Genomic DNA, 24,521 nt, shown 5'->3' with positions numbered 1-24,521 from the left:
AAAACGTTAGAAAAAGACTTTGCTATCCAAAGGACTGTTTCACTGTATTGTATTTTACAGCTAGACCTGAACGGGCTAAAAGCAATTCAACTCGTCTCTTTTACTTAATGTAACGTTTTTACCCTTTTGCTAAATCTTGTCTATAGTTGGAAATCCTGTGATCTTCTTATTTGTATGCATGTAAATCAAGCCATCCTACTGACCATGTATTAATTACAAGTAACATAAGCTATCTTACCCAGCATCCTCATAAAAAAGAACTTCTAAGAACTTTACAGATAAATACGGGAACACAAGTGATACAAATGTTCTAGATGTGTAAAAAAATAAATATATATATATATATATATATCAGAAAAATCTATTATATACTGATTAGGAAAACATCTGAAGGTCTAACATCGAAGGATACTTAAAAGGTTTTGTTTTTTCATTTTTCTTTTCGTTTTTTAATCTTATTTCCACCTCATTTGTCTATCTATCTATCTATCTATCTATCTATCTATCTATCTATCTATCTATCTATCTATCTATCTATCTATCTATCTATCTATCTATCTATCTATCTATCTATCTATCTATCATCTCTCTCTCATGTCTATCTATCTATCTATCTATCTATCTATCTATCTATCTATCTATCTATCTATCTATCTATCTATCTATCTATCTATCTATCTATCTATCTATCTATCTATCTATCTATCTGTCAAATCAATCAATCAATCAATCAATCAATCAATCAATCAATCAATCAATCAATCAATCAATCAATCATCTGTCTATCTGTCTTTCTGTCTGTCTGTCTGTCTATCTATATCATCTATCTATGTATCCCATATGTATCTATCTCTTTATCCAGCTAATATCTATCTATCTATCTATCTATCTATCTATCTATCTATCTATCTATCTATCTATCTATCTATCTATCTATCTATCTATCTATCTATCTATCTATCTATCTATCTATCTATCTATCTCATATCCATCCATCCATCCTGTCTATCCATCCATTGTCTATCTATTTATCGATTAATACCACAGGCTGACATGGTGTATGACATGAAATTGACTGCTGTCAGGCTCATTTTTTTCCTTCACTGCTGTCAGCAGAGTTTCAGTATACCTTTGATCGATCTGAACTGCTGAGTCATGTCAGACAGTTTGGTTGCTAGGGTACTGCTACCTAACAACTAGTCCTTTCAATATAGCAACCAGCCTGCCACATATTACCCTGCTTTTCAGCTAAAACAGAATTTCTGCTGAACTGAGGGCAAAGAATGGACATGGAGGCATGGCAGGACTTAGACCTTTTCTATCTCTTACTGCCGCATTAAGCATAGTTTTGTAAAAATACATTTAGGTGGAGAATTTGAGATCTTCTCTAACATCTTTTCAAATATTAATGTTTTATGTCTTTTCTACTTTAATTAAAAGGAACACTACATTCCAACTGCAAATATCCTGTGGGAAAACACATTATGTATTTGATGAAGAGTTAATTAAAGACTTCTATGAACTCTCTGAAAATGTCTCTATTTTAAGATTATTTAGTAAGTCAAGCTAACATTGCACCTGTTTTATATTTGCTGCCTGTATGATCTTATAACTACATGAAATACAAACCACAGTGATCACAAATCAATATCTGGAGAGAAGTAGAGGTGGACAGTTACAGACACAAATTGCTTTTTAAGTACTGTACAGGGAGACGGCAGGTGAGGATGAAAAAATGCAGAGGAAGTCAGTCCATGACTATGAGACAGAAGGAATTGCCCAACTTAGACATCTGAAAGATGGTTTTCTGTGTACATGTTCTTTATATAAATAAGAAATCATGAAATATCGAAATGTAGCTTTGAATGTTATTCTAAGATTTAATGAATACCAGTCTGCTACACCTAGTATATATATATATATATATATATATATATATATATATATATATATATATATATATATATATATATATATATATGAGAAAGCAGTCTAATTTATTCCTAGAAACTTGTGACCCCCATTTGGAAAGATATTGTCCAAAAGTGGACAACCCCTTTAAATGCAAGTAAGCGTCCTAGTAGTTAAAAATTGACAACTACTGGAGGCGCCATTTTGTGATGCCAAGAGGGATTGTCATTTTCCTATACCCACACAGAACTTGACCAGATGTGATAAGAGATTAGAAACCTTACCATAGTAAGGCTCAAATAATCCATCTAGTTCAACCTATTATTATGCAGTGTTGATCCGGAGTAAGGTGAAAACCAACCCGTTGAATTGCATAATGGTTTCAAGAGGGACCTTGGATTAGTCTCTATAATCATGTGTCTCCATATATTTTTAATAGGGCACACTTGGAGATGCACTAAGATGCGTACATAATTTCTAAGAGATTTATACATTATGGGGCTCTTAAGGGCCAGTTAGAGATGTGCGCATAGCATAAAAAAACAACAACAGTGTTAAGTATAAATTCTAATAAGCTTACTAAAAATTGGTGGGGGTGAAACAACTGGGATGATATACAGATTATATCTTAGATCATATCAATTTTTTAAAATTATTCCATTTGATTAATTATGTGGATCCCAATAAATATATTGGGGGCAATTTATTAAGTAAAACTGGCGTTTCATTCGCCAGTCTTAATAGAATGAAAAGTTGGAGTAAACTTTGACTAATTTATTAAGTCGAAATCCTCTTTAAAAATGTGTCCCATCTTTCAACGTGGCACCACAATTGTGGCGCAACGACCGCCGCCATGTGCCATATATTTCCCCCACGTTGCTCAACATAAAAAAACACATACTTGCCGCTCCTCTTCTACCCCTCCAGCTCCCTTCAGCGGACAACATCAGGGCCATATATATGCGATGCAGCACTTCAACGTCATCAGTGCTGCATTGCATACAAGGCCCTGAAACTGCCCGGCGTCATTACGTTGTATGATCTGCGTTGGAGTGATGAGGGAGCCTGTGGATAGAAGAGGAGAGGTGAGTGTAATATATATATATATATATATATATATAAAACTATTATTATTTACTTAACTGTACAATAGGGGGAGGGGTATTCTGATTAGGGGGAGGGCAAGATATGAGGCTAAGTATTGGCCTCTTCCTTGCTTAGTCCCATAGGGTGAAACCTGTGCCAGCTAGGAGAAGTTTTCTGACGTAAATTATAATAAATTTGTCATGCTGCGGTGGCCACACCCTGTCCCCGAGATCACGCCCCCTATCCACAATAATGGCGAGGGTGGCGCAAAATGGGCAAAAGTCACAATTTGCAGTGGCCGCTTTTGCTACTTTTCTATGCCAAAATAAACTGGCATAGAAAGGTTGATAAATTACCCCCATTGTGTACAGTACATATATGACACTGCTGTATTATGGGGGCTCTGTGTGGCTTACATGATGCCACCATACAGTGTGCCAATAACTATGACATATACTTCCCAAATAAAAGTGCCATACAGTGCCAAAATATTAGTGATTAAAAAATCGTACACATGACATAATATCACCCATATTCTCAGTAATTTCATCTCCCATCCTTTTAAGAAACGTAAATTTTTCAATTGTCTTTTGTTCCAACAAGATGAAGAAAAGAGACTAAGAATGTAGGAAAACTGTGTCTCACTTCTCTTACAGTAAAAAAGACAAAAAAATTCTATGATGTTTGTGAAAGTTTCTTTTTTTCTGGACTCAGTGGATGGCCCCTTGTTATGGTCACAAACCTTGGTGTGAAAAGATCATTAGATAGATCTCTGTACTGATCTATGATATACTTGTCAGTGGTTCAGCCCTCTGCCATTTTTGTTTCCGAACTAAATAACTTCAATTTTGATCATCTTTCTTGGAACAGCAATCTACCCATTTACTTTGGTCGGCCTTCTTTCAATGCTCCAGTTAAGCTATGTCCTTCTTATACACAGGCACCCAAAATTGTACACAATATTCCATGTGTGGAAAACCTACAATATCCCTTATAAAATGTATCAATATATATAACACAGCTGACAGAAGACAGTTAAAAAACATCTACTAAAAAAATAGATGGACAGTGTCAAGTGCAGGATGTGGCATCCACAAAAGTATATAATTAATTTACTTATTCATCAATATAGGATGGGAAGAATATGTAGTCAAAATCTCTTACAAGAAATAATAGCCACATACAAATTGATAAGTCAAAAACATCACCAACATGATATCACCCACTTGGCCCAAGCCTTGTCTAATAACACCAATGTATCCAGATTACCCACTACATGCCATAATGTACTCAAAGTATCCAGGGACTTGACACTGTCCATCTATGTTTTTAGTAGGTGTTTTTTAATGGGTTTCTGTCAGCTGTGTTATATTATGTGCAATAAAGATATGTTTGTATAAGATCCACTTGAATTGTCTTTATATATTGATACATTGAATTTATGATGAATATTGTAGGTTTTCTATGAAGTTTTGGAGGTTCCCTTTTTTTCTTGTTTGAGGTTATGTGGCCAATTGTCCTTGAAAGGCTAAATATTCCATGTGTGGTCTGACAAATAAGTGAAAACTATATTCTCCTCCTGTGCTTCTGTCCATTTTGATGCATATAACGGGGCAGATTTACTACTGTATCTGCGTCTAGAATGTGTACAGTATACGCCAAATTATGGTGCAATTTCAAACATTTTATTGTAGACTAATTTAAGAACAGACCTTTGCCTTTAACTTAGCGTTCAGGGTTTGCTCGGTCTCGGCACTAGAGAGACTGTTCTACTGGAGAAGAACTAACTTGCATATTTTCTTTCCCATGAAGCACTGCCTTAAGACTACATACCAGCACCCCCCAAAGTTACACTAAAGGCTTCTCACCCAGTCAGCCAGCACCCTTCTCTGTACTGACGACTAGAAACAGTGTACATTTGACTTTCTCTTCCTTTTGAAGGAGATTGTGGCTTAGTTAAAATCCCTAGTCATGTTTCAAGGCGCTTCTCTTGCTCGGACAATGAATTATAGGGAACTACCTCCAATAGGTGGCACTAGAGAGATGGTTCTCCTTCTGCTGGACGAGCGCTAACTTGCCTATTTTCTTTCCCATGGAGCATTGGCTTCAAGACTTCATTTTAGCTGTATCTCTTTAATAAGAACAAGCACCCCCAGAGCAATACAGTTTTAAAATAATTGTAATGTGTTTTACTATCTTTGGCAATGATCGTTTTGGTCTCCAGCTTTACAGCCTGTCAGTGTCAGACTGGGATTCCTTGGGTCCACCAAAGGAGATGATTCTGAGGGTCTACGCTTCATCTATACAGAACATGGCAACTCCACTTTTAATTGCATAACTAACATTGCTGTTGTTATTGTACACACATTACGTATCATCAAGACGTAATAGGTTATATGTGATTTAACCCAAAATAAATAGATCCTAGTGGCAAGTGATTGTCTCCAAAGTCAGACCCAAATGGGGTAGCCCATTATTGTGTTAGAGCCTGGGCCCACCTGAATGCTCCAGTAGGCCAGTCTTATTCTGCTTCCTATATTCTGTTTGCTGAGAAGTAGAAGTTCACTATTACGCATGCATTACGTTTGACCTAATATGTATTTCGTCTGCCTTCTAGCTTTTTTATTTCTCGAGCAGTTTGAACAGATCTTATATTACTGATCTTTAGAGCTCAGTCAGTGCATGTTGTCATTTGCTTAATAAAATAGTTGGACTTGAATACTACTTGTAGTATTTATGCCAGTGTTAATGAGCTGGCAGATGGGAATACAGTGCAGATTTTAGAGCCCTTTTAAGCAATTAAAAATGACCTGATACTTGCATTGCCTTGATGGTGGCAAACAGAAAATTATAGCATTAATGGTAATAGAACAACTAACTCTTTCACAGTAAATGATAAAACAGTGTGAAATAGTCCTACATGCTTGGTGCTGGTGACCCATGGGCAATAACAGGGTTAATTTAAACAGTAGTACATTGTAATAAAGGACAGATCCAGATAGGGGATATGGCAAATCTGGAATTTTGCATAGGGACTGGGATCCCTGAGAGTATAAGTGATCTGCATTGAATTCATCTGTCAGATCTGGTCTGTTTAGCCTCCAGTCAGCCTCCAAGCTCTGCTTTTAATAAATCAGCTATGAGACATCTGCATTTGATTTTACTACGGTTGGCAGTAGTGCCAATATAAAGATATCAATATAGACAGGTAGTCTTGATATAGCAAGCATTATTTATAGCCCCTGTCTGGCCCTGGTAATGTGCAACTAAGTCTCACGTCCCATTGTATAATGATTGTACCCCTGAATAAATACTTGTATACATATACATATGTGCTTGGCTTTACAGGTGTTTAAAGTTGCAAATGTATAAACGCATTGCAATGTGCAGGTTTCTCATTTACTATAATTGTTTGGTGTGGTCTAGAAATTGTTATATCCCATTCATAGAATTAAATCACTTATGCATCCATTAAGATAAGACAAAAAAAAAACAAAAAAAATTGCATCTTATTAGTTTATACATTTTATTTTATTTTATATATGTCCTTATTTCTGGAGAAATTGTGAAATCCCAAATATCTGGTCAATGATCATTTGTGATTTTTTTATTTTTATGACAACCGAATTCTATGATCGCTATTATTAATCCGGATGGTTAGACAATGTTTGTATATCACAAGTTAGGTTACTTTTACAGAAAGTTATGTTAGAATTAAAAAAAAAATGTGAATTTCTGTAGAAATTTTCTTTAATGGTGATAACTATTAGTTAGTCTTAACCCTGTTTATTATTTAAATGAAGTCTGTTGTTGGAAAAAAAAAAAATAAGTTGAATTAATAATATACATTTGGATTGGTTATAGAGATATGTATATCACCTAGAAGCAAGGTCATACATATGATAGGCAGGCCATTCAACTGCTATGGGTTTCTTGGAGAGAGGGGCCCAGGTTGGTCTCACCCCTTTTGCTACTGGGTGGTGAGAACCTTTGCAGAATTCCCTCCCCAGAGGAATGGCATTGGGTGGGGAATTGACCCAAAGGGGTGGGAAATGAGCCCAAGGGTTGTGGAAAGGATGCAGAGGGGGAAACAAACAACAGGACCCTCTGTCCTAGGTGGAAAAATCCAGTACAATAAGGGGGGGCATTTTTATTTTTGCGTTAGAGCCCTTCTGTAAGATTGTGGCAATGGTGACGCAATTATCATTTTAGCTACTGATTACAATATGTTATGTATCATTGCTATAAATGAACCAGTCAAATAATAAAAGTAAAAATCAAACTTATAAGTTGACACATAGATGAGCCTTAAGACCCTTTGATAGGGTAACCATTGCATAACAGCATTTCTATATTAGGAATATATTTCAAAGACACTACACGTTGGATGCAAAAATACATAAATTCTTGCCACATACAGCAATAGAAATAAAACAATTTTATGAAGCTCTGAGATTGCAATATTGTTTTTCTAACTAGATCTGATTGAAACGGTATGTAACATAGATCTGTTCTTATTCTCCTTGACATTTATAGCCAGCAGAGCTTGTGTGTAAGGCACAGCTCAAGTCCTGGAAATGCACACTTTAAAATCTACTTATTTTTGCAGATGTACCTAAAATTTTGGTAAGAGGTTGGGTTTATTGCACTAAACAGCCTATGTGAAGCTAATCTAGACTTCACTTTATATGTGGGATTGGTAGATTTTACCTATGATTATTACATGTACAATAAAAATAAATCTTAGATCCAATTCAATAGATAAAACATATCATGTGAATTCTCCATATACATTTACTTCTACCCTATGCCAATTGGGTCATAAACTGTGCCAAAGCCCACGTTATTTAGTTTGAGCAGCTGACAAATTTATACTCTAAATAGATTAACAACTGTGATATCAGAGCCTTAAAGAACATATGGTTGATATTACCTGCATACCATAAGAAAAGAGTTTCAGAGTAAGGAGTTCCAGCATACGATCCCCACTCATCTCAAAATACTTGGCCTGTTGAGCGGCCTTTTCATACCCAAGCACTTGTTTGTTTCGAGCAGCCCTCTGATGTTTTTGTCTATGACAGGCCTCCTCTGATCTCTTTGGGAAGCATATCCATGTTATTCTTCCAAATCATCATTGTATGACATGTTTTATATCACATTAACAAAAGAGCTATTTGATCAGGGGGTATGGTGTGTGAGTGTAAGAAATTCAGCCACTCTGTGGCTACCATTGTCCCCCATTGCAACTCTCTGACCCCAGCCTATTCACAAGGAAAACAGCTTGGAGTGGCTTCCATTCAGCAAGTAACAGTAGCCCATATTCTCACTCCAGGAACATGTTCCATTCAAAGGTATGTTACAGATATTGGAGATAGATTATCCTTTAATCATTTCTTTCACTTGACTTCATGTTCATTGGTTGCTTAAGATATAATCTTGGGAAGCTATACGAATACTTGGTCAGTGTATTCCTGATATGTAATCCAGGGCTTTGTAGTGGGTAAAGAAAAACTCAACAAATGTGGCCACTTCAAAGTGCTTAATGGGTTTTGGAATTACAGTATATATATATATATATATATATATATATATATATATATATATATATATATAAAAAAAATTGTTCACCTGTATCAGTATGTAACGCTTTATATGTTTTCATGTTTCTATTGTTCTGTTTGCAATTTTGAAACCTTTCTATGTTTTTGATTTTTGTTTGGATTATAATATATTACTAATAGTGTGATGGCATAGACAAAAGTGCACAATGTGCTTATGTGCACGTCTTCCTCAAAAATGTGAAAATTTAGACTAAGACAAATAAATGTCTTATACATTTTCTCCAGAACTAATTAAGTGACGCTCCACCTTTGATTAACATGGCTCTATAGTCTTCAAACAGTTGGAATCTTTGTATTATATATTTAATATGTAATATATAATTTTATAATAATAATATTTGTTTTACTGTTTAGATTTCTTTTTATGTATTACCCACTTATTTATTTATTGTTTAGATATTCATATTGTTTATACGATTTTGATGTTCATGTCTTAATGAATTGAGCTATGGAGTGCATAATGTACATAAGCCATAATTAAAGTAAAAAAGTCAGTATCAAATAAGATCTGTCAACAGCAGCTAGCCTGTCTATAGACAGATTTCATGGGTTGCACGGGGTAAAATGTAATGCTTAATAAGTTATAATATACATTTTACATTTGTTGACTAGATAGAACCGATGTTAATTACAGGTTGAGCCTCATTTTAAAAGCGTTTCTGCTTTTAAAATTTCATAACATTCATGAATTACCAAAATGAATGCCTGAAACAAAGGGGTCTTAGTGCTTGGTAATGGGCTCAAACAATTTTAGCACTGTGTTGGAGATCTTTATAATTAAAATCTCAGACACAGATCTTTTTTGGAAAAGTCATTGATTTTAGAGACCTTTGCGCCATACATTTCAAGCTGTGTAGAGCTGTGTAATACATTTCTGTCCCACTGCATAGGGTATTGGGCGCATTGCAGGGTGTAGTGGTCCCCTTGTTTAGGGATCTTGGGGATCACACAGCAGAGGGATTAAAGGGCTATTCCAGTTAATTCATTGTTTAATGAAAAGTTATACCATTTTCTAATGTACTTTTTATATCAATTCTTTAAAGTTTTCAAGATCTACTTGTTGTCATTCATTGTAAACCTCCATTGCTTATTTTCAGTCCTGATCATGTGATGATCACACAGGTGCACGGTTCACAATACAGAGATCTGCTAAGGGCCTCTTCCCACATAGCGGCGTCTGCATGCAGCCATAACCAAGCTCACTTGCAGTGGCCAATGGCTGCATGATTTTGGCAGGTATTACTGTCTATGTCGCGTGTCCATTGGCCACTGCAAATGAGTGTGATTTTGGCCAGATGCGGATGCCACTACGTGGAACCGTACCCGAGCTACTGCAATTGTAGTGTGCACATGTGTAAACATCACCGTTACAGGATTGATTTTTATCCGCTGGGAGTAAACCATCCAGTGGCATACATAAAAGAGGGGGCCTCATAACAAAGATCAATATGTCCCCCTTACTATGGTGCCGGGTTTTGCCATTCAGGACAGATGGGCCTGGTGTTTGTTTCCCCCTGGACCCTTTTCCATAACTCTTTAGCCAATTCCCCTCCCACTTATTTGCTAACAATGCAGTTCCTTTGGAATGGGGAGTCCTGCACAGCAGCAAAGGGATGGTATCAACTACAGCTTGGCCCTCGCTCTTCAGGGGCTCCATAGCAGCCACCAGCCTGCCTCTATGTATGTATACCCTTAAAACTATGCAAATTCACATTCAATGACTACAAGCAGAGATCCTGAAAACCATGTGGAATTGATACACAGAGTATATGAGAAATTTGTCTAACTTCTTATTGTACAATGAATATGCTTTATTTGCGGAAGAAGGAACACATTTTCGTGGTAGGCAAGAAAGGAAAATGAAGTGTAATTATACTTCCAATAAAAAAAAAAAAATCTTTATAAAGGGAGTTAGAAGCGAGTCAAACAGATTTTCTTTTTTGTTGGCTACAAACTCAATGAATACTTAAATGTTACTTTAAGCACTTTGCAAAGGAGTTGACTATGAGCTGAGGTTCTGAAATCCCAGGCTCTGTCCTTTTGCCCATTTCTTTGCAAAAATGCAGACTGCCGAGAGGAAATGCAAACACAGGAATGTCATGGATATTTCAAAGTAACTTGTAATACGTTCTTCAAGAAAAAGAAAAACGTAATGTTTGTTGCAGTTCAAAAAAGCATAAATTAAAACATTCAAAGCTATTAGTTGGGACAACATTCAATAACCAAATGTGAGCAATTCATAGGTTTTAATATTTATTAAAAAAAGGACTTCAACCAAAATATTTCCAACCTCAACTATGTGGCTGAGCAATGTTTGGTCAGGGAGGCGTAAAAATTGGCCCACATGAGAGTACTGTTTGAGAATATATTTGCTTGCTTAGGAAAGTACTGCAGGTGCACAGAATTACTAGCTGGGGTTATGGATGTCACAAAAAAGTTATTGATTAAAGCACTTTTCTGTGATGTTTCTTGACGCTTCCTGCTATAATTATGTCTGTAATTATGTCATATATAGTTTAAGAACTATATATTAAGGACAAGTGACACTTATGGCAAAGGTTATCTGCGGAATCTAATTATTCTACCTGGACAGCTACATTGTTGCCAACTGTCACTATTTTAAAGAGACAGATCCAGGTGATGGAAATATCTAACTAAACAGCTGTTACAGTTGCATATTCTGGAAATAATTTAGTTATCAATATTAGTATTGAACCTCTTTAATCTACAATTCAACTATTCCATGCACTGTAGCACTTCCCTCTTTGTATTGGACCTTCACCTACAAATATAAATGTCAGAACAAAAGGGGGTGCTGGAATTCTACATAGGTTTGAAAGCCTTAAATGGTTGTCGCCCAGCATCTTTTTCTTATGTGATCCTCTGTAATGACTGTTGCCTCCCACTCCCATGGCCGTGTACTTACCAGTTCCTGGAGTCTCCCAGTCGATGATGCTGGCAGCCTTCACTCTCCTTTAGCTCCCCTGTCAGCCACTAGTGCGCATGCACGCTGACTTTCCCTTTCTTAAACAACGCACGCATCAAATTCACCCAGCTTTTCTTTTCTTTTTTTTGCTAGTACTGCTCTTCTGTGTATCCTATTGGATTATCTGGAACCAACACTTCTTGAACTTGAGAATCCCTGTCTGCTGTCTGCTCTGACCTTTTTCCTCTTTATTGTGACAACCCTCTGCTGCTTGCCCTGACCTCTGGCTCTACTAATCTTGTGTGACCGCCTGCCGTGACCTACGCTAGTACGTACTCTGCATCTTGTCTGCTGTGATTGTTCCTCGCCTATCCACGTTGGCCATTGCCAATGGAGAATACTCTGGGAGTAGCGACCTGGGGATTCTATAAGCCAAGTCCACATCTCCATACGGAGGTTAAAGGGTCAACACCTAGCTATCTCTTAGACTTTGTTCCCCAGTTTAGCCTACGCCAAACCTGTTGGCAATACAGTGGGTCCACACTATCCTTTGTTGGAATGAAGGCAGATACTTTGTTGACTGAAATAATGTTCGCAAAATAGACTCTGTTCATACCCTAGGACAGTGTTTCCCAAACCAGTCCTCAAGGAACCGCAACAGGGCATGTCTTGAGGATTTTCCATAGAGATGACATATGTGCTAATTATTAATTTAGAAAAACTAATCAAATCACATGTGCATTAAACGTCTTTTCCAGGATTTAAATATTGATAGACCATCAAGTTTTAATTGCCACCACTGGGACCCCCACCGATCATTACAATAGGTCTCCTGATTTTGAATGAAGCGGCGGTTCAGCATGTCCGCTGCTGCTTCTTTCAATGTCTATGGGGCTGACGAAAACAGCGCTTGGCTGTTTCTGTCAACCCCAGAGACATTGAATGGAGCAGCAACGCACATGCACGACTGCCGCTCCATTTAAAATCCTCACTGAGCGATCATGCAGTGAGGAGAAATTGGGGAAGGGATGCCCATGCTAGTGATCGGTAGGGCCCCCAGCAACCATTATATATTGATCAACTATCCTGTGGATTGTTGATAAACGTTCTTAGTGGGCAAACCCCTTGAAGGAAATATTCAATATAAGGCCTGTTGAGGATAGGTTTAGGGAAACACTGCCCTAGGAAATATAGCGAACAAACTTGACATGTGACCAATAAATAGCAGAGACAGCCACTTTGTTGGCTACACTAACTTTCATAGGAATGGGGCATGAAACCATGAGAGGTGGAATGTCAAGAATATTATAAACAATATGGCTGCTTTGACCTAACTTTGTGAAGGCTTTGTGGTTAAGAACATGTTTATAAAATAATATATTTTACCACATTTTGTTTGAAAAGTTACAGGTTAAGATTGTAGCCATCAAGGTCATGGAAGTTTCTACAGAAGTTTCACAGTGGAAACTATTTAGCTCTCACAGATAGCACTAAGACTTTTTCAAAATAACATTTTATGTGTAATATTTACAACACCGAGTTGTCTTGCTAGGCATAATGATGGCATTCCTAGCATGAATGCAAAACCAGATGTTTTGAAAATTATGAATAAAATTTCATGTATTTAAAACATTTTGCTCATATCACAGTGTGTTTAACTATATACACCTTACAATTTTCAGACAGACATTCTTACATGTATACTGACAGAATTAGGATAGTTTATACAAGTTTTCCTCCCTTAAAAATTTATAAAATTATCTTTTTATGTGTATTATGTTTTTATAAACCAAATTTGAGCATGTTTAATAGATGGAAGTCAGAGATACTCCTAAGATAGTTAAGGTAGTTGTCTGCTTTACAAAACGTCACTATGCGCTCAGTGGCCCAGTGGTTAGCACTGTTTCCTTGAAGCTCTACAACACTGGGGTCCTGACTTTGAATCCAACTAAGGACATCTGAATGGAGTATTTATGTTCTCCCCATGTTTTCACAGGTTTCCTCCATATACTCTAGTTTTCTTCCACTCTCCAAAAACATACATATAAGTTAATTTAGAACGTAGATTGTGAGTCCCAATGGAAATAGGCACTGATGTGATTGATGACAATATTTGTACAGCACTGTGGAATTTGTTGGCGCTATATAAATTAATAAAATAATAACTTAGTTTAAGCTAAGAGACACGTCCATTACAAGTATGACTCTCTGGTCTGAAAGACTACATTTCTCATATTTAAATCAATGAATTCAATGAATAGCCATGTCAAGGTCGGAGCAAATTTCAGTTGCTGAAATTATCAGGCAGGGGGGTGCTAATGGCAAAAGTAGTCAAGAAATAGTCCAAGTTGGGTACACAGATGAGCTGCAATAGGCTGTAGTGTGAGTCAGAAACATGGTCAGGAAACAGTCTAGGTTCGGTACATAGCTAGGCAGCAATGGCTTGTAGAGTGAGACAGAGACTTGTTCAGGAAACAGTCTATGTTCGGTACACAGATAAGCGGTAACAGGTTGTAGCGTGAGTGTGGTGGTGCTCAAGACCGCAATACCAGACAATGGGAAGCATGCATAAATAAAGACAGAAAACTAAAGGCACAATTAAACTCACCAGTGGCTAAGCGGTACCGTATACTGAAGGGAGAAGAAGTTGGAGACGATGCATAAATGGAGTGGATGGCAGATAAATAGCATTCAAGCAGTAAATAGATGAATAGACATTTAACAGGAATAAACAGCACTCACTAACCCTATTTGAATACTATCCCACAGCAGGGCAAGACAACAGCTTGGCAGCAGATCAAACGCACAGGAAAGGCAAACAAGCCGGAGGAACTTCTGATCCCAGTATACACATAAAACCACTATACAAAAACTAGATCTCTCAGAGGGCCAACAGGTCCCACAATACAAATGAACACATAGACAAGAACAAAGTCACCAACTAGAATCTGAAAAGCGTTTAGCACATGATAGAAACAGTATAACCAGCACCTAAGGGTATGTGCACACACACTAATTACGTCCGTAATTGACGGACGTATTTCGGCCGCAAGTACCGGACCGAACACAGTGCAGGGAGCCAGGCTCCCGGCATCATACTTATGTACGACGCTAGGAGTCCCTGCCTCGCTGCCGGACAACTGTCCCGTACTGAAAACATGATTACAGTACGGGACAGTTGTCCTGCAGCGAGGCAGGGACTCCTAGCATCGTACATAACTATGATGCTAGGAGCCCGGCTCCCTGCACTGTGTTTGGTCCGGTACTTGCGGCCGAAATACATCCGTCAATTACGGACGTAATTAGTGTGTGTGCACATACCCTAAGTAATCCAGGCCTGAAGTGTATATAAGTACTCCGCCCTAATTAACCAGGCAAAGCTAAATGATGACTAAATCCAGACCAAAGGCATTGCCTAGCAATGCCCAAACACAGAGATAATGAAAATCTTTGATTATCAACTGTACTGCTGCTAATCGTAACAGTGCGGCAGAGACATGGTCAGGAGACAGTCCAGGTTTGGTACACAAATGAACACTTTTTAAGACCAGTTGGTAAATGAAAGCAGTAATCTAATTGGTTTATATGTGCATCTGCAGGATACATTCTGATCAAAGTGATTGAAACCAAAGTTGACAGGCAGTTGATCATCCAAATAGGAATAAACATCATTCCAAGCTCAGGTTTATTGACTGGAATGAAGTGTGTCCTTATTGTGACTACAAGTTTTTTGTTTTTTTTGCAGTAAACTGAATTCCAAAACACGTCACCTCTGTACTAACAACAACCTTCAGATACACAAAAATGACATTTGCTTAATTTAGTCTATAAATGAGGCAAACAGAATATTTTAGAAGAAAACAGAATTGCTTCTATTCACTCATTCTACCATGCACATTTCTTAAATTCTCATAAAACAAACTACAAATTTTATAAAGTCCATGTTTTTTTGTTTCCTTATGTATGTATGATGTTACTTGATTACTAAATTTTGGTATGCAGGTTTGCCCACCTATGGTCACACTTACAATAATTTCTTACTAAGAATCCGATTATTCAGAAACTTGTGAAATGTTTTTGAAGTTAGATCTGTTCAGCCCACACAAACTATTACATAGTTACATAGTTTAAATACCCATCAAGTTCAACCTTACTCAGGCACAACTGTTTTATCCAGGAAAAAAAAGACTAAATTAAAAAGCCCTGGGTGATTGTGGCCAATTTTGCCTCATGGGGGGAATACAATTCTTCCAGAATCTACTTCTTCCAGATTGCAAGGTCAAGGAGTGGGAACATTTATACAGATGACCAGGTTGATCATGACAGTTACTAGTGAAAATAAATAGAACCTTTATGATCTTTGCTTGGACCCCAAGTAAGTAAGACTTTGGTGATTAAGAGAGATTGTTCCTAATTTTTGCAAAACATGTTTGAGGTATACCTCAATAACAATGTGAAAAAGTTAAAGTGTCTTTTTTTGCGGTTTTATGCTTATGAGCCTAATAGCAATGCATATGAGTAATTTATTGAATATAGGAAGATCAGGGACTGTTTTTTGACTGTTCAACACAGCAAAGAATTCCTAAAACAGAGTGAGGATTCTAATTTTAAATAAAAAAGAATTCCCGTGTACATGCCGTGTGCTACATTTATTAACTGTTTTAGACACATTTTTCGACACGCTTGACAAGGGGTCTTAGCAGTAAAGAGACATGGTCTAGCAAAAGGTGACGTAGCCTAAAATGCAAAATGGTGCGCCAAAAATTTGCCAATATTTTTGCACAAAAAACTCGCGTGAACTAAGCCAACTAAAAGGTGGTATAAGGAAGAGAAAAGGGTCTAGCAAGATGCATCAAATACCACTTTGATAAATTTGGCGCATTTACTGACTACCTTATCTAAGTTTACACTGTCTAAATCTTAGACCGTATTAGTAAGTCTGCCCCAATGTATTTACATATTTCATATCAATCACATATCCAAAAAAAAGGAGGTTATATTTCATTTTTAGATATTAGGCATGCTAATATTTCTTCTGTGCCCTTGGGTCCAACTATCGGTCCAGAGACGCTCAAGTATAGTACAGATATAAACCTGTTTTTGGTCTTGTTAGTCTTCATTAGTATTAGTGCAAGACATGGTCTCTGTGGGGTATATTAATGAAGAGGAAAGGAGATATCAGAGGTGTAGCTAGAATCTCTTAAAAACCAACACAAACATTGTACCTAGGTCCTCCCACCCACTGAAAGTGCAATGCTGTCAGGTAGTATCGGTATAGCATGGTATTTATAGTAAGATAGCAATGTGAGGAACTTACCATTAGTGTCAAGTTTCAAAGAGTACTTATTGTGAGGTAGTAGCCGTGATCTTACAGTGTGTGGTCCCTGTTGGTGTGTCTTATATTCATCATGAATTGCTGGTCACGATTGGTCCCTGGCATTCAGTCACACATGATGCTGCATTGAGTTTGTAATACTTGTTGCGATATTTTGCTGTGTTGTGAGATTAGTTCTCAGGAACATATCTGCTAGTGATGTTAACACACCCGTGTATCCGTTCTAGTGGCTCATTCAACCAAGACAAGTTGGAGGCTGCACTAATATACAGTGGAGATAGTACTCATGGAAGAAAAACTGGTCAAATATCCAGTAAGCTGGGAAGAGGAACATCTCACATTTGTGGGTGGCTGTCAGGTAAGTTGCATTTGATCTGGTCCACTGTAAGCTTTGGACTGGTGTCCACTGCTTGGATTCATGGACCCTATAACAACTGGAAACTTTGGCTGAAGTATAGGAGCACTTTGAGAATTACATCTGTAATGACCCCTCTTGCTAATCCATTAGTGAATACCATCTCAGGATAGTCTATTTGTTAAGGAACCAAAAACCCCATTAACTGTTGCTCTGCAAAACAAAACAAGGGGGATAATATTCATTCTAGGATAGGGAGCAGGCACATCAAATTGTTTCTATTGCCCAACTATCAATCCAGAAACCATTTTAATAAAAAAAACAAAAAGCAATACAGACCTTATATTTTCCAAATAATAATAATAATAATAATAATAATAATAATAATAATAATAATGATATATAAATAATGTAATGGTTTTTAAAGTTCCAGGAAAATTCTGTTTGACAAGCATATACCATATTGGCATAGAGTACATCCTTGTTGGGATCAGGGATAAAATATAAATCTCTTGCGAATAGTGGAGTCACCCTCTTGAAATGGCCCATACTCTTCTTCATGGGTTTTGTGAATTTGAGCTACAGCATAGCTATCAAATTTGGGAGGGGTAAAGTGGACCTAAGGTCATTCTACTTTCCATCCTTGGAAGTGATGACAAGGCATAAAAGTTACCAACTGGCCACTACTCTCTCAAGATGAAGTTGTTCGGAATTGAACTAGTACCAGGAGGGATGGTCTTCTATAATGCCCCTTCTCCACTGTATAAATACCTGGGTATAGTGCCAATTAGTAATCTTTTCCTAGAATATTTCTAAATTTTGTATTCATATTTGTAGATATGTTTTTTTTTCTACAAAAACAGTGTCAAATATTTTTTGTAGTATTTTCATACCCAAATGGACAAAAATGAACAACTTCAGTGTTCAACTATTCAAAAAATGCTAGAGAAAGCTGTGCAGTATTCCTTCATGGCAGAATCAGGACATGTGGTACCCACGGTGAATACTGTAACCAGTTCTTTGCTTTTCTGCCTTGAAACACATCCAAGATTTCTGTTCAGATCTTGTTCCATTTGAAATTAACACCTCAAACAAGTGCAGCTGTAGGAGTAATTCAAGGAGTCCTGAAATGTCTCAGTGCACTTTTTGAAAAAGAGAAGAGTCTCTGAAGAGAACTCATAGGCACTTAAACGAACCCAAGTAGTTTGTAAGTTGATCGTTCACTTCAGAATATTATTTTAGGTAGTCATGAACACAATGGCTGCTCGGTAGGCCACTTGAGTCTATTTAGTGTGCGGTTTTATACCTACAAAGTGTTATTAGTGTATCATTAACCAACTCATCCACTCCAGCACCTGCCTGCTAAGAAAACGTTGAAATTATACTAAATATGCAAATGTATTCATAGATAGTTAGCATTAAAGAAACTTCTATAGCTGTTGATTACACACGTAGGCAAATGTAGTAATGTCACACGTAGGAGCATAGGGTGTGCAGAGGTTGTTTTTGTACCCGGGTCTGAGAGCTGGAGGTTCCCCTGTCTCATATGATGAGACCAGTACTATAAATAACGTGATCATTGACTGCACGTTATAGAATTGGCATTGGGGCCCAAAAGCGGGTATGGTGGAAAAATGGGCACTTGTAATATTCTCCATATTTATGAATGGTAATTGCTGTTTTTTGGGAAACCTTCTCACAGTCACTCTATTTATATATGACCACTAGTATTGGGATGCATCTCAATGGTTGATGTTAAAAAGTAACTGTACTATCAAAAAACTTTTGATATGTCATAGAGACATATCAGAAGTTTTGATCGTTGGGGTCCAGGTGCTGAAACGAAGGTGCAGAATGGCTCCGTTTTTTGGAGAGAACAGAAACTCTTTAAGCCCTAAACAAAGTATTTAGTCACAGATGCACCCATAAAAATGCATCAAGGGGTTTTCCACACCAAACTACCTGTGTCTATATAGGCAGGGTAGAGCTGACTGCTCATGTGTACTCATGCTCCAATGTACTAAGTCCCTCTCCATTACAGTATTGGAAATATGGAAACAGCCGAGGGAGCAAACTCAGGTGTTTCCATATTTCAGGTCACTGTAATGGAGGATAACCTCACGTTTCTGGCCTCATCCCTGCCACTAATGGGGAATCCCGGACCCCAGTTGTTAGGATTGGTCCCACTGATCAAGCATTTATGACAGATCCTTAGCATGCCATAAAGGCGTATAGTTGGGAAATCCTTTTATTACTGCTGTAGCAAGAGCTTGATCATTAAAAATGTTCCCTTTAATAGCACATCAGGCAATCCATATTTATATTATTCTAAAGTTCTTAGAAGATATAATATCAATATATAATTTCTAACAACAGATATATTAATTCATTTGTTTTAATACATACAGAATATGAATGTTATTTAACATATCAGAATGTATATTTAACATTGTAATATAGCCAATCTAAAAGTATACAACTTCCTCTCACATATGGTTATCATATAAAGGAAAAGGGGTCAATCAGATCACCTACAGGAAGACACAAATATCTAGAGTCTAATCACAGAAACTCCTGTTTCTTATATTACTAAACTTTACCATGTTCAGTCTCTGCTATGTAATACCCATGGTGATATGTGGTGTACGGGTGAGAACCTTTAACTATCTTTCATTTCGTTTTTTTGTTATTTTAATATCATGTTATTATTCTGTCTCCAAAAGGAATTGTTATTTCTTGGATAGTTTAACTAAAGTTTTTTTCAGGACACCAGTGATCGAAATTTCCCAATAACTGATGTATAAGATTACTCGAAGGTTTGGTTAGACAATCTCTTTTCATCTGCCCTATCAAGACATATGGTTGTGATTCAGGAAAGTCAACCACTCAGGATCCGCCTTTATGAGCCAGAGTGGAGAGCCACTAAGGCTGGCCATACACTTTAGATAGCTGTTGGCTGAACGTTCGTTCGGCCGACAGCTATACTTTCCGACTCCCCGATGCAGATGCACACTTGGCTTGGCCAAGCGTGCATGTGTTTTCAATGGGGAGAAGGAAGAATGTCGCTAAAAAGACTCCTCTGGCAGCAGCTTAGCTACTAAAAAATAAAAGGATTGGGCATGTTGGAATCCAACATCGCTGACCCTTCGGGGTCTACCTTCGGGGAGAGTCGTTACGCCGCAATACACATTAGATGGTCAGCGGGTCCCGTTGGCGGGTACAGAACCATACATCTAATGTGTATGGCCAGTCTGAGCATCAGTGACTCGCACTCTGACTGACCTAGCCCATCCTTGTATTACAAGGGGAAATATATAGATGGATGCAACTTTCCATAGCAATAATAGCTGATCACCAATGTTTTCAGAAGCTGGACCTTCAGAAATCACCTGAGACAACATTAAGTTAGATGTTAAGATGCTGATATGCAATCATTGGGGATACATTGGGGATGTTTATTGACAGATAGTCTACTAAGAGTGTAGAAAGAGGAATACGCAAAATGCATGTTTTACACCACTAAATTAGACATGTCTAATGATTGGTTAATATTTGTATTATTTTTTTCTTCAGTGTAATGTTATTTTCCTTTCACTATTTACGTAATGCACTGATCCCTCAAGTTAGAGTGACCTAAGGTTACAATATTTTCAACTTAAAATGGCCTTTTGTGGACCATCGGAACTTGTCAAATATAACTTTCAACAGACTGTAGCTGTTCTCTACAATACAGTACGCTGTTACTACATCCGGCTGCTCTCTACCTATACTACATGTCAAGGGTGGGCATAGACAGTATACGGGCCCCGTATTTTCCAATAGCTCATCCAATAACACCCTGCCCTTATGTCACTCAAACAATTCACCAATAATTGTAAGACATTGTCATTAGCTCAATGCAATCCAGTAGACAGTACAAAGCTGCTCTTATGGTGGCAGTGTGCCCCCTACCTACTAAGCTAGTGCCCCTGTGCACCAATGCTATGTCAACCCCTGCTACATGTATTATACTGCTTTCTACCTGCATGTACTATACTGCTCTCTACGTATAGTGTACTGCTCTACATGTACTGTATTTTTCTACTCTCTACGTGCACTGCATGTGCTCTGCTACTCTCTACCTGTACTACATGTACTGTACTGCTTTCTTCATGTACTGTACTGCTCTCTACCTGTACTACATGTACTGTACTGTTCTCTACCTGTACTACATGTACTATACTGCTCTCTACCTGTACTACATGTACTGTACTGTTCTCTACCTGTACTACATGTACTATACTGCTCTCTACCTGTACTACATGTACTGTACTGTTCTTTACCTGTACTACATGTACTATACTGCTCTCTACCTGTACTACATGTACTATACTGCTCTCTACCTGTACTACGTGTACTGAACGGCTCTCTACCTGTACTACATGTACTGTACTGCTCTCTATCTGTGCTACATATACTGTACTGCTCTCTACCTGTACTACATGTACTATACAGCTCTCTACTTGTACTATATAAACTGTACTGCTCTCTACCTGTAGTACATGTACTATACTGATCTCTACCTGTACTACATGCACTGTACTGCTCTCTACCTGTACTACATGTGCTCTACTGCTCTTTACCTGTACTACATGTACTGTACTGATCTCTACCTGTACTACATGTACTGTACTGCTCTCTACCTGTACTACATATCCTGTACTGCTCCCTACCTGTACTACATGTACTGTACTGTTCTCTACCTGTACTACATGTACTGTACTGCTCTCTACCTGTACTACATGTACTCTACTGCTCTCTACCTCTACTACATGCCCTATACTACTCTCTACCTGTACTACATGTACTGTACTGCTCTATACCTGTACTACATGCACTGCACCGATATGTGCCTGTACTACATGTGCTGTACTGCTCTCTACCAGTACTACATGCACTGCACCGATATGTGCCTGTACTACATGTGCTGTACTGCTCTCTACCAGTACTACATGTACTCTACTGCTCTGTACATCTGCTACATGTATTGTACTGCTCTGTACCTGTGCTACATATATTGTACTGCCCTCTACATAAAATACATATGCTGTACTGCTCTCTACCTGTACTGTATATGTACTGTACTACAAGTACTGCTCTGTACCTGTGCTATATGTAGTGTACTGCTCTCTTCTTGTATTTTATTTTTAATAGAGCTCTCTACCTGTACTAAAATAAAATGCTTATTTTGGTCACGAAGGCTACATTTTTTTTAATTGTTTGCTTATTTGTTTTCTCTTGCTTCATTTTTGAATCTTGTGATATTTAAAAATGTGATATTAATGAAAGGTGTGATATAAATAATTGATAGATTTTGGATGTTTTATGCACCTGTGTTCATTTTAAGACATGTAAGAGCTATATACAGTTCAATTGACAATTACCAACATCTGTGTGATTCTTTAGTATAGAGCCCGAAAGCATCAGAGCACAAATTGTGTAGACCAATTGGTCTAAGAAAGCCTCACGAGCGCACGGTTCAAGATATATGCAGGACAGGTAGAGTGCTATAATGCTTGCTGTGAGTATCCAACTAGATATCAGCAGATAAATGATGTTAGCCTCCTGGTTCACAAGGGTCAAAAGTAATTAATAGCAGAAAAATGAAGACATTGTAATATCAGCTATTATAAAAGTATGGCATAAAAAAAAAAACAACACACAAATATGGAGGTTTACTGTTAGGATATGTGCCCTACCTGCTAGATGGCACTCAGGTGGCTAGTTATGCATTTTCTGATATACTTTGTGTTTGAAATAATTTCCATTTTACAAGATCTCTGCTTGCTATCAGTAAATAAAAACCAATCTGTTCAACTGGCACAGGTGCATAACTCATTACAAGACTTAACTAGTTCCGTAACATAATCTATTAGATATATCAGGACTGCTTTTCAGCCTCTGGATGTAAAAATAATGCTTCCGATCACCAACAGCAAGCAGACATTTTGAAAATGAAAACCAAAAAGTATATTTTGAAGCTCGTAACTTTTTTCTTCATTTCCAATTGATGGCCAATCCGTAAACTAGGCCATCCATGTGTGGTGTAGGTCTGACCCCCTGGACTTCAACCGATCAGCAGAACAAAGGGACTGTGGTGTTCTCTGAGGCACACCAGCTCTTCCCTATCTGCAGCTGTGCCTAGTACTGCAGCTCAGCCCCATTCAAGTGCTTACTGGATAGCTGATCGTGAGGGTCACTGGGGTCACACCCCCACTGATCACACCTTTTGTACGTTCGGGGAATCAATAAAATGACTAAATAAATATTCAAAAACAATATTATCAACAATAAAAATAATATTAATGTGTGAGGTTCAGGGTAAATACACTACTGTTCAAAAGTTTAGGGTCACTTAGAAATTTCCTTATTTTTGCAAGAAAAGCACAGTTTTTTTCAATGAAGATAACATTAAATTAATCAGAAATACACTCTATACATTGTTAATGTGCTAAATGACTATTATAGCTGCAAACATCTGGTTTTTAATTTTAATGCAATATCTACATAGGTGTATAGGGGCCCATTTCCAGCAACCATCACTCCAGTGTTCTAATGGTACATTGTGTTTGCTAACTGTGTTAGAAGGCTAATGGATGATTAGAAAACACTTGAAAACCCTTGTGCAATTATGTTAGCACCGCTGTAAACAGTTTTGCTGTTTAGAGGAGCTATAAAACTGACCTTCCTTTGAGCTAGTTGAGAATCTGGAGCATTACATTTGTGGGTTTGATTAAACTCTCAAAATGGCTAGAAAAAAGAGAGCTTTCATTTGAAACTCGACAGTCTATTCTTGTTCTTAGAAATGAAGGCTATTCCATGCGAGAAATTGCCAAGAAACTGAAGATTTCCTACAACGGTGTGTACTACTCCCTTCAGAGGACAGCACAAACAGGCTCTAACCAGAGTAGAAAAAGAAGTGGGAGGCCCCGCTGCACAACTGAGCAACAAGACAAGTACATTAGAGTCTCTAGTTTGAGAAATAGACGCCTCACAGGTCCTCAACTGGCAGCTTCATTAAATAGTACCCGCAAAACGCCAGTGTCAATGTCTACAGTGAAGAGGCGACTCCGGGATTCTGGCCTTCAGGGCAGAGTGGCAAAGAAAAAGCCATATCTGAGACTGGCTAATAAAAGGAAAAGATTAATATGGGCAAAAGCACACAGACATTGGACAGAGGAAGATTGGAAAAAAGTGTTATGGACAGACGAATCGAAGTTTGAGGTGTTTGGATGACACAGAAGAACA

This window comes from Rhinoderma darwinii, chromosome 11, assembly GCF_050947455.1.
Source record: "Rhinoderma darwinii isolate aRhiDar2 chromosome 11, aRhiDar2.hap1, whole genome shotgun sequence".
NCBI lineage: Eukaryota > Metazoa > Chordata > Amphibia > Anura > Rhinodermatidae > Rhinoderma > Rhinoderma darwinii.
This window is presented reverse-complemented; position numbering follows the sequence as displayed.